The following is a 12641-nucleotide window of genomic DNA, read 5'->3' as shown; positions in this document are numbered from 1 at the left end:
TGAAACGTTGTGTAAAAAGAGTTGAAGGGTACTGGAAACTTTTACTTAACACCAACATAAGAAATACAACCTTAGGTAAAAGTACAGAGAGTGTTTTGATAAACTACCCCAACTAAAGTTAGTATCTGCCCACATGCCCACACAGTCCTGAAAATATTAAGGACATTAAGCAAAAAGGCATCAAGAAAAAACCCAGACTAGAGTAGTCCCACCAGACACGCTTAAAACAACCAAACACAAATCCACATTACACAGAGGGCAACGGCCATCCATTTCCACCAACCAGCTTGGCTCATGTCTTTAAAGGGTAGGCTTTTCCCCAGTATGCCAGCCATGACTCTCATTGGTCAGTGGTTCTCATGGGACTCATGTGCTTAAACAGGTACTGCTGTGGGTGGAGAGCCAGAGAAAAATAGAGACACACATAAATGCAAATCCTACAGGCTTGCATGTAACATTAACAATTATTAAGTAACCCTGTGCCAAATTGGACTAAATTTATATTGGTCTGTTTATCTCAAAGCGTTCACATTGTAAAGAAGAGCTCAGATTTTCAAATGAATAAATAATGCAAAATAAAAAAAAAACACTTTTTTATATGACAGCAGCAATAAATTGTTTGTGATGTTTGCACTGTGTGAGAACTTCCAACTGCGGTGGAAAATAGTACTTGTTATATTGTTACACTGCTTGTATTTTACTGAATTTTATTTACAAGAGAAAAATGTGTTTTTTTTTTGACAAATGTCTGATCAAAACAAACCTCTTTTCAAAAATGGTTACATATATTTTAATGCTAGCACACAAGTATCTCTCTCTCTCTCTCTCTCTCTCTCTCTCTCTCTCTCTCTCTCTCTCTTTCTTTCTCTCTCTCTAGCATGCTACTCTCATTGGTAAGGTAACTAACCAATGAGAATCCTAGCTGGTCATTGGAGGTGGAGCCCAACCAAGGTGGAGCAAGAGTGTTTTTAGGTATTTTACTAGAAGGGCTTTGTTTTAAGAGATTGTGGTGCTTGCTTACCAGTATATTTCCAGCTGAGGAGATAGTATCACTAACGTTGGCATGTGCTTGTGTTTGGTAACTGTGCCAGCACACTTTTCACAGGAGAGGTCTAATTTATTTGTCTTCTTATCTTGAGTATTAGGAAGAGAAGTTTTTTAGCTAGTGCTTTGGTTAATGTATTTTTGTAGCAAAGTAAGTTTAGATATGCAGAGAAGTGTTTGTTCTGTCCTTTTCTTTGTTACTCCTAGTGTGGTACTCCTAGTGTGGTACTAGCCAGTGCAACAGTTGTGTATATGTGTAGTTCTAAAAGCTACACATGCACATTTGTGTGCCTCTTTTTCTGTCTTTATTTACCTTGGTGTGCTCCATTACACCTACAGGCAGCATATAGACTATCTACAAATATAAATGACATGACTTAGCTTATAGTAGCTTGTATAGCTTTAGGCTATAGTAGCAGCCACCTTAAAGCCTGAATTCTTAACTGTTGTACGTTTTGCCATGTATCAAACTGTGGGCTGTGTATGTACACACAGGCAAGTCCATATAATCACTTAATGGTTGCTGTTTTCAATGTCAGACACAATGACTCCACAAAACAAAGAGGACTCAGAGTCAGGACCTTCATTATCCTGGTCTCCATCTGAGTATGTTGTCTGTCCCTCTGAGAGAAGACATTTTACACCATGTCCCCACTGTCACAAAGGCGCATTACTTCTGTCCATCACCGCAGGGACAGGGCCTGTCCAACAGAATAGCAGCTGGTAAGATGGTTCAAAAGCAGAGCTCAGAGTGGTCCTGACAAGAGCAGTGCTGCAGAGGGAGGAGGACACTGGGGTGGGCTTTAGACAAGCCAGACAGGCCACTCATGGAGTCTTTCCCCACAGGACCCATGTTCTGATAGTCACCATGACAACAAACTGGAGACCGAAGCACTAACAAAGATATGGTGCACCAGCTGATCAGTCATCTTAGAGAGAGTGTGTGTGTTTGTGTGTGTGTGTGTGTGTTTGTATGTGTGTGAGGTCATGCTCATGAAACTCAGGGTTTTGGTCTGGGTTCTTGTACAGCTGAGAATGTTTACCTTCTATTCTGCAGGGTAGGGAAGCAGTAGCCAGCAAAAGCTTTGTATTGAAAGACTGCTTTATTACAATGAACCAATTGTCAAATGATATTCATATGGAATTATAAAGTATTTTCCATTAAAAAAATATTAGAAATGTGTGCAGTATTTAGGGCCAGTGCATCAATACAAGCATATTAGGCAACCACCTGTAGTGGTCCCCTATCCTGGTCCTGGAGGCTCACTGCCCTGCACATTTTCTTTTAGCTTAGACACACCAATTTGATCTCAGTAAACATAATTTAATTTGTTGGGTAAGTTGTGCTGGGAGCATGAAAACCATTAAACTTTGCTGGACAGTGACCAGGACCAGGATTTGGGACTATTGGCCTAGAGCAAGGCAGCCAGATTATGAGGAACTTTATTGCAGATACGCAATTTTAATTTTAGCTCTCTGAGTGGCTGAGAATTACATCAGTTGTTGTTCAAGCTGCACTGAACAGTTTTTGGAGATCACCGACAAAAGCTCCAGATCAGAGACAAATTGTGCAGAGCTTGTAAACTGTTCAGATGTGTTCCAGGAGCTTGCAGACTACCGAAAGATATCTAGCAGGATAAATATCTGGACCTGTCAGGGAGTCCAAATCCAGTTGTGTGATGTGAAACCCAGTTGAGACTGGCATTGAGTGCAGCAACAAGCTACACCCAATGAAGGAACAAGACACACAGTGATGAGAAACCCAGGGAACATCAGTTTTGGAAAATAAAACCTGTCCCACACAGGGTGTGACACACTACATCTTTCAGGAATACTTAAAGACTCAATTATTCGCTGTGCTTAACTGTGTTAGAAAAGTTCTACATAAGGTTTGTTATTTAGAAAGTCATGTAGTGGGTATGGCATATGTGAGTTAAGTACCAAGTGAGGCTGGCTATCAATGTCTTTGTGATACTCTCTTAGAGATGGCTTGAAGAACCATGAACAAACCATGGACAGCACCCTGGACAGCAGGATCATTTTAGAACAACGTATGCCAAAATAGCTGGTTTTCCTCCTCCTCCATGCAGAATTCTTTCAGCTGTGTGATGTTTCAGATTTAGGTTTTAGACAGATGGGCTCACATTTTCCTCAAATGCCTTTTGATACAATAATAAATCCCAGTGAATTCTATGTTGGAGAGCCCTCCAGGCCCTACTGCAGAAAAGCAGCCCCGAACCATGACATTTCTGCCTCCATGCTTTAGAGTTGATATGGGTTCTTGTGCTCAAATGCTGTGTCTGGTTACACCAAACATGTCCTCCATTTTTTAACAGCAAGGGTTTTCTCCTTGCACACCTCCTTTGAAAATAAAATGTGTGGTCTTTTTCCAATAGTAGATGCTGTACTTCACCTGTGGCAAGAGTTGCCTGTAGATCCTGTGGTGGAATTTTAGGATTGTTGGAGACTTTATGCATTTTGTGCAAGCTAGCTCTTTGGATCTCACCATGGTAAACACATTTACTTTACCAATCAAGAACAACCTAAACTAAATGTCTGAGGTTAGAATATGAGAGGCTCCTCTAAAATCCCCTCTAATGATGTTCTATTCACCTGCAGCTAAGGTGGTGCACCTTAAAATAGTAATAAATGTGAAGGTGTTCTCCCTCACAGGAAAATAGTATTTATATTAATTGTATTTTACAAATAATTATTAAAAGGTATTTCTTCAGTTTTATGTGAAGTGAAGAAAAACAAAATCATTGTGTTGCAGGTTAATGTGAATGTATTATTAGAATTATTATGGGTGAAGTATCACAGAAAAATTACAGCTAATAAAAATACTTTGTAAAATGCAGTAGCTTCACAATGTCACCACTACCACAGGGGAAAAAATGAGGGCACAAGTTAACAACCACTTGCTGTTCTTTTCTCCTTGTGTAAACATTGAAATAAAGTCACTTCTCACCAAAGATGATAAATCAATTGTGACATTTCTGAATGAGGTGCAATGCATTTAATTAGCACAAGACACACTGGCGAAAGTTGAATTACTCGATACCTCTCTGGGTGCCGCTGCCCTACATGGACCAGTGAAATCAGGTTGTCTGTTAAGATCCGCTGTGTGCAGTTAGCTGGGTACACTGTCCATTTATTTGGCACTTTCGCCAATTTCTCACAACAGTCTGCTGTAGGGCTTGACAACTGATAGTTGCTAATTATTCTGCTGTCTACTGAAGCTGCTGGATCAGGGAAACTACTTGTTTTAATATATATTACCAAACCCCATTTCCTATGAACACCTAAGACTTTACACTAACACTGACCTTCAACTGCTCATCACTTGACCTTACAAGTGATTGTGTACAATCTAGGCTACTGAATGTTTAATATTTTAGTGATTTGTCAGTCAATCCAGGATTCTATTATATTCTCCTCTAACTTATTAATTAGTTTGCTTTGCTCAAGAATAGGAGTTTTGAAGAGTTTAAGTTAAACTCCATATGGACAATGGGCCCCATTCACCAATATCTTCCTAAAAATTCTCCTACATTTGTTCTTGAGAAAAGTCTTAACAAAATATTGACATCAGATTTATGAAGTTTTTTCAAACTGCAGAATTGTTCACAACCATGTTCTTATAACGATGGATCTCATTGTCCTCATTAATTAAACAAATACCAAATAAGATGAGAGAGTGAATGTCAGAAGCTTAATGAAAACTACACAACATAAAGAAATTATGAATTAATTTCTTCTTAAGAACAGTTGGTGATTAATGCCCAGAAAAATGATTCATATTATTTGTGTAACCTAGCTCAGACCAGCTTTACTAGTATATGCGTAGACAGAAATTGGAAAAAATATAGTCCACAAAATATTGGAAAAGAAGAGCAATATTTGCCAAAGGAGCTTGATCATTACACGACCCTACAGGCCACTGAGAAGAGGACTGTATTGACTTAGCCTCTCCCTAGAGTGCTGTTGCCATTCTCCTCTCTCTTTGGCTGATCATCTGTGGTGTGTAACAGTGGTAGAATGAGATAATTGGAGGTCTGCTGTTTCCTTTAAAGGAGAATTCATCGATTGTGATTGTGGTCAGTCCCCTATTTGTACTGGTATTTGTCCTGTCCGGTTTTTAAAAGCCCTATACCGTTCTATTTAAAGGCTGATAAAAAATACATGGGTTCTAGCAGTAATACTGCTATCGAACAGAACAAAGAACAAGTCCCTCCTGTTGCCTCTAATGTGTACATAACATTGCTACCTTACCTCATAGGCCAACACCCTGGACAATGTGATGAGATTAAACAATGCCAGAGCAGGCTTTTAGGATAATTTGTAATTGTGTTCCAAATAACCCAATTATTGAGCTAAAATCCACATGCTTCATTGGATTTCTTGGAATCCCATATCAGCTTTAATCTGATATTGTAACATGCTGTTTACATGACTGCTTTAGTTATTCAGGTAACTGCCAACATTTTTAGGGTATATGTAATGGATGTGCAATAATATGATTCTCATGGTGTTTTGAATGGCGTGAGATTTTAAACACTGCCTTATTCTTTTTCTGTACTCACCTTTATATAGTGTTTGTGGAGAACAACTGGAAGTGTGAAAGAAGGTTGACTTTTATGTCCGTGAATTCAACAAAGAATGCATTCAGTACTGTAGAGGAAAGTAAACAGACTCAAACCGCAATTAAATGGTGTGTGTCTGCGGTGTAAGGGTCACGTTTTGGTAAATGAAAGCATGACCACGACCCTATATGCACACACACACACCCAAACACACATTGGCATGGACCCTGTCATGTCCCTAACCGCTTCCTTGTCTCCCAGTCCGCCTCATTCTTTCTGGTCTCGGGGGAAAGGCCCGGAGCAGGGAAATCGATCGCTCCACAGCCAATTTGTTAGCTGTGCATGCCTGACTGAGCCGCTCTGTGCTAATACATCACAGCCATTTAGAGAAGGACAGAGAACAGCACACACACATACATTACCCTGAGCGGACTTCACACACCTTCAGTCCTCAGTGACATAACACATATAATCATATAATGCCTTCCTACATGTGGATACTCTTCAACCAAGCTTTTACTCTTTGGTTACTCTGGATAACAGGTGCTGTTTAAATACAAAGAGCACATGCTTCTGTAATCAAAGCACGTGCCAGTAAGTGAAATGAATTTATTGCAAACTAATCTAAAAATGTCAGCAATTTATACAGCACATTTACATCCATTGAAGTAATCTGATATCTGAAAAAAATGTATGGACCTTCAAGGTACTGTGAGTACCATACAGCTCCAGGGGTTGGGCCTGGGGTTGTGGGTTCAGTCCAGGTGATTCCAGGTATGATCCACTACACTCTGACTAAGAAAATGCAGAAAAAGAATAAGAATTAATGAATGTAATTTTTTTCGGAATATGTGAGGTATGCATTGACGCTGCTGCTTTGCAACCTGCCAATACACCTACATGTGTTCTCATGGTTGTAAATTACACTAATAATACTACTTGTGAACTTGGTGTGGGGAATGTTAATCCTTGTGTTGTTCTTAAGAGTCAGAAATTACCCCTATGTTTAACAGCAGAGGTAACCCCTCTAAATGGCTTTTTTTCAGTTTGAAATTAGGCTAGAGTGATACCAATATTAGTGAAAATGAAACATCACCTTTGTTCAAACTTCCATGAAAGCTCTACACCACCAGGGTAAATATATTGTCTTTAGCTCATTTTCTACTCTGAGTATACAGAAAGTTAAGACTACACAAGAGTGAATATTTGAAGATAGGATTATTCAGTAATGGCAGTCACGAAATTTGAAGAAATTTTGCTTACACTACAGGCTCAAAAACACAGCAAAATAAAACTAAGAAGCACATTATCTTCATCACCCTGTGATTTCCATCTGCCTAAATCACACAAGACTTCCTCTTTTCTCCCGAACTGTAGGATGCATACAGATGGGGAAGAGTGATCCGATTCAAAGGTAGAGCCTAGGGAGATGTACTAATTAGTTAGACCAGAAAAAGTGCTATTTTTTCCCTCATCCAAACTGAAGATTTAAATCCATTATCTCCCATTTAGGGAAAATGATTTTACACTGCTTTAACCTCGCCTGCACAACCGTAAGTAGAGCCAACCTGTGAAATGGAAATTTTGTGCACATGTTGTGCATTTAAGGCAACACAGGACTACTGTATTTGCATATCACTGCTGTCAAGTCAAAATCCTGATTTTTTTCTCATGGCAGCTGTTCCCATTGTAGCTGTTCCCATTGTATAAACAGTTCATGACATTCAAACATGTACAAAATGTTCAAAATAATATGCTGTGATTAATAAATAAACATTGAACATACAGTTAAACATGTTTTTTCTGTAAAGTTACCAGTTTGAAAATGGCATGTTCTCTTTTGTTACAGTACTGATGGCATAGTTCTCTTTCTTATTTGTGTGTATTGTGTTTAAGTATTATCTGTAGACAAACAACATACAGTCATTGCCAAAATATTGGCTCTTCTTTCAGAAAATGCAACTCTTCTCCTCAAAATGTGTTGCAGTTACAAATGCTTTGGTATTATATATATTATATATTATTTATTATACAGTTTTCTTTTGCTTGCACTGAAAAACCAGTAAAAATGAGGGAAAAAAACAAATCTGATATTATTCCACACAGAACTACAGAAATAGACTGGATAAAAGGATTGGCACCTTTTCGACAAGCACCCGGAAATGGTTCAAGACAAAATTCTGGAGAGTTCTGAAGTGGCCAGCAGAGTCCAGATCTAAATACTATAGAAAAACCTGTGGAGATCTCTCAAAAGCAACTCTCAGCTGTTGGAAGAATGCACACCTAAAACCAGACCATTTTTACACATGGTTACTTTGTGCGTCTTGAGTATCAGGATAATATCTGGATAAGGCTGACACCCAAGACGCTTTTAAAACAGATACAAATCCGATCACTTAAACCACTTCAGGAGGTGGTCTGAGACATATTGGAGATTACAGAAATGGAAATGCATCTGTCTCCGAAACACATTTGACAACCCCTCTCAGTACAGCTGAAATACCAGTAATAATTTCCTGTCCCACATACCAATCAGGTTTCAGTCTGACTAACTGGAGGCGCATTTGACTACTAGGTACAAATGCATGTGGCTAAAGTCAGGATACAAACCTAAAAGTAGTCACATGAAGTGTCCTGGTGTAAACATGATTGTGTAAGTGATTGATTTTAGATATTATTATTATTATTCCAAAAGGTGTGCTACCAAATACTCAGTTTAGGATACCAATAATTTTGTCCAGTCCATTTCTACAGTTCTGTGTGAAATTCTTGTCTCTTGTCTTTTTTGTAATTGCAGAAATGCTTTGGGTGAACTGGTGAATTTTCTGAAAGAAGTGCAGGGGTGCCAGTATTGTTGGCCATGACTGTAGGCCTTGTGTGCATATTCTTGTGAGTGTATATTGTATTTGTGTGTGCTGTGCAGTGTGCTCTCACACATGCACTCTCTAATAACAGGGTGTAGACAGCTCCCTGCATTGTGTCAGTCACTGTGGCCTCTGCAGTGGCCTGTGCACCGCTTGCTTTCACACAACGCTGGCGAGGAGAGGAAGTTAACAAGTGGCAGGCAGCACGAGTGACGGAGGTAAAGACGAGTCCGTGTCGGTACAAATTGGCGTTCCTGCAGCACTCTTCCAGGTGGCTATTAATAGAGCATTGTGAAGCCCAGGCTTGAGAGAAGAGCAGCACACAGAGATTAGGGCCTGTCAGCCTGAGTGCCACTGGGCATGGCTGCTCTGTGAAATCTGAATCTGGCACAGACATACACACACACACACACAACAAAGACACAGAGGAGAGCGGTGGGGAGGGCTGCTTAAACACAGAGTTCCAGAGGTTAATTGTTTGTTTGTGTGAACAATTCACTCTGCAGAGCACTCTGTGTATCCGGGTGGTTGCTCACGGCTGTGAGAGCTGGAGTAATAATGAGACGAGGAGGGAAATTAACACTCATACACACTCACACATCCAAAGATTATTTTTTGTTGTACAAGGATGTTGGATCAAACATGTCTAGCAGATATACTGTATGTAGTCTCATAAGTCAGACTGGCTTGATGAGGCCATTTGACCAACATATAAAAACATGTTTGACTAACGTTGTGAAAACTAATGTTTGGATAATGCTGTACCTTGCTTCTATCATAGTGCAACAATGCAGGCAGCTGTTCACTATTGATTATTAGAACAAGGGTGCTAACAGCCAACTGACAAGATCTTGATAGCTATGTCTAGCTTAAGGTGCAGGGGCAGTGGTGGCTCAGCGGTTAGAGCACCGAGATATCGATAACAGGGTTGTGTGTTCGATTCCCGGGCTCGGCAAGCTGCGACTGTTGGGCCCTTGAGCAAGGCCCTTTACCCTCTCTTCTCCCCGGGTGCTGGAGTTGGCTGCCCACCGCTCTACCCCTGACACGTGAGTGTGTGTTCACTACCCGATGGGTTAAATGCGGAGGACACATTTTGCTGTACAGTGACAAATACGTGCACCTTTTACCTTTATCAGATGCTGTGTTTACATGTAGACAGATTCTATGAGGCTCTGAGACTTATATATGTGTAAGCTTATGCCTGTAACTATGAACTATGTATCTGCATTTTATGCATATATCATAGGAATTCCATAGGCCTACAAAAGAAGTCACTTTTGTCACAGACAAATATAGTATTTGAAATACTAACTGTAAATACTGTAACTGTAAATGCTAGACCTCCCCAAGACCTTTGGAATGGATAAGCTAACACACACCTACATACAATCAAATCACAATGCATTGTTTAATTGCATTTATAATGTTGTTGTACAATAATTGTAAAATAGTAATAAGTGTGAGCAACATGGGGAAAAACGTGCTCATGTTACTGTTAACCCTTTTACACAATGAGATTGTCTATCTAGGGCTGTTTTTAGCCCAACATTATTTCATTGCTCTTGACGTTGTACCTCTTTCTTCTTTTTTTCTTACAAAAGAAATAAACGCACAGGCTGCCACAGCTGACTGGCCTGTGTGCAACATGCACCTTGTGCCCTCTGGGTGAAGTGGAATGAGAAGCAGTGCACACGTCACTAATCCTGGCCTAAAGCAGTGAGAGAACACCAGCCCAATAAACTGGAGTATCAGACTGAGGATCTCCTGGGGCCTCCTGTGCTCACCTTTTCTTTACCACTCCCTGTATACCACACTCTCCACCTTTCTCCATCTCTCCTCTCCTCTGTCCTCTTCTTTCTCTCCACCTCTCTGTCTTTATTAATGGCCCATCGTGCTGTCACTCCCATTTGTCACTGCTGCTGCTCTATCCCCAAACCGTGCGCCCGTTTGATGAATAAAGATGGCTCACATAACTTTTGGTCGCCATGGAAACGCCATGCTCGCAGGGATTTAAGAGGAAGGGGCCAGTGCCAGGATCCGTGAGGAATGTTCCGGCACGCTCCAGAGCCTTTCAGAGAGGGCCGCGAGAGCACAGAGCAGCGATCTTTCTGTTTCACCACAAAACACAGCCACGCTCTGAGCTTCCCTGCTGCCTGACACTGCCTCGCAGGCAAACATCCACTATCACAGTCTGTCCCGCACAGAAATACAGCGCAGCCCTGAGGGAGCTCACTATTCCACTTAAATTGTTCTTCATGAATTGCTCACCTGCCGTGCTTTATCATTACTGGGCCATAGCCAGCCTACTGTTCTGTGCAATTGGATCTTGCATGTTCACACATACGCTCTTACATGCAAGCAGTCATGCTAACATGCAAACCCACACTTTTTCTATGTCAGGACATGAGGTCATACATGTCTTCCATTTGTATTGTACATATTGTCAATGTCAGGACAAAACCTTGCATCTCCATTTATGTTTTTTTCTTTGCATGATTTGAAAATAGTAGCTGGTTGTTACACTGAAATAAAACCCCTGTCACAGGTAGTAGGTAGTGCATGTGCCATACAGTTCCAGATGCCAGATGTTGTTGGTTAGATCCCCAACCCGACGATCTCTGTCTGTGAGGAGTTTGGTGTTCTGCCTGTGTCGATCGCTATGGGTTTCCTCAAGGTGCTCTGGTTTCCTCAAGCCTCCCAAAAAGACACTGGTAAAGTGGTTATAATAAAATTTCCCCTAGATTTGAATGTGTGTGTGTGTGTGTGTGTGTGTGTGTGTGTGTGGTACTCTGTGAAGGACTGGCATTCTAGTTTTGTCCAATGGTCCCCTGACCAGATAGAAGTAGATTACACAGATTTATTTTCCACCTGACAAGCTTTGGAGATGCAAGTTTATGCTTTGTTTAGGTAGACAATTAACTAAAATGTTATTACAAGAATGTGTAATGTTTTTTATTTTTTCAATTCAGCCATTAGCCAATTCCCACCCACTAGCAACATCTCCCCTATCTCACAAGACTACCAGCACTGGGAGGGTGAACAGCTCCTCTGAGACACATAAAGCCAGCCAACCACATTTTTGAACTGCTGCTAATGGCAGCAATAAAAACTTTCTAACTGTAATCTTAACCTCAGTGATCAAAAATAAGTCTTTACCCCAAAACCAAATTTTAAGATGGGAAACATGTAGCTCTTTTAAAAAGTAACATTAGGAAATAACATTTGTTTGCCCTGTGTTTTTCTGGCTATACATATTAAGAAGATTTTAACATTGGGAACACATAAAAACAACCATATGCACAAATACACATGTGAACAGATGCACATTGTTGCTGTGTGTGATGTGAAAGAGCGGCTGATTGAAATAAGTGAAGGACAGTGATATCCTCTCAAGGTTAATGGGATCTTTCAGGCAGGAGGTGTGGAAACAGAACACCAGCGTGGGGCTGTGGAATGGCAGGGTATTGACTGCTTAGTGGGATTAAAACAGGCTTTCCCAGCACTAAGATTGGATAAGCAATGGGAGACACGGGTGGATGACACTTGATGAGCAATTTCATGTAGCCCCAATCATAACATGACTGTAAGTGTGACCTAGTATGTATAAAACTTAAATTTATATAGGCTCCAATTATTAATTTTATAGTGTTTTTATAACATCTGACAACAGTTCATCAAAGTTTGACAACTTGTTTGTGTGCTTTTTGTAAATTGCACACAAGAACTGACAAAATGGCAAATGCTTTCCAAGCAAAGTGTCATTTAAAGCATTTAATATTTACTAAATCTACACATTTGGCTTATAATTAAAAATGCTTTGATAGTGATGTTTGTATTTGTCACTGTTCTATGTACAGCGAAATGTGTCCTTTGCATTTCAGCCATCTGTGGTAGTGAACACACACGCTAGTGAACTAGGGGCAGTGAGCACCCAGAGCAGTGGGCAGCCAGTTCCAGTGCCCAGGGAGCAGAGAGGGTGAAGGGCTGCTGTGGTTAGGTTAGTAAAGCAGGCTTGCAACTGGAAGGTCACTGGCTTGATCCCCAGGACTGGCATCCATGACCCAGGTAATGAGCACTCTTTGATTGTAAACATGTGTCAAACCGGGACAGAAAGAAGGACAATGTTGTGAAAATAGCTATCCATTCTATG

Source organism: Salminus brasiliensis, chromosome 5, assembly GCF_030463535.1.
Source record: "Salminus brasiliensis chromosome 5, fSalBra1.hap2, whole genome shotgun sequence".
Taxonomy (NCBI): Eukaryota; Metazoa; Chordata; class Actinopteri; order Characiformes; family Bryconidae; genus Salminus; species Salminus brasiliensis.
The sequence above is the reverse complement of the archived record's forward strand: the minus strand, read 5'-3'. Positions refer to the sequence as shown.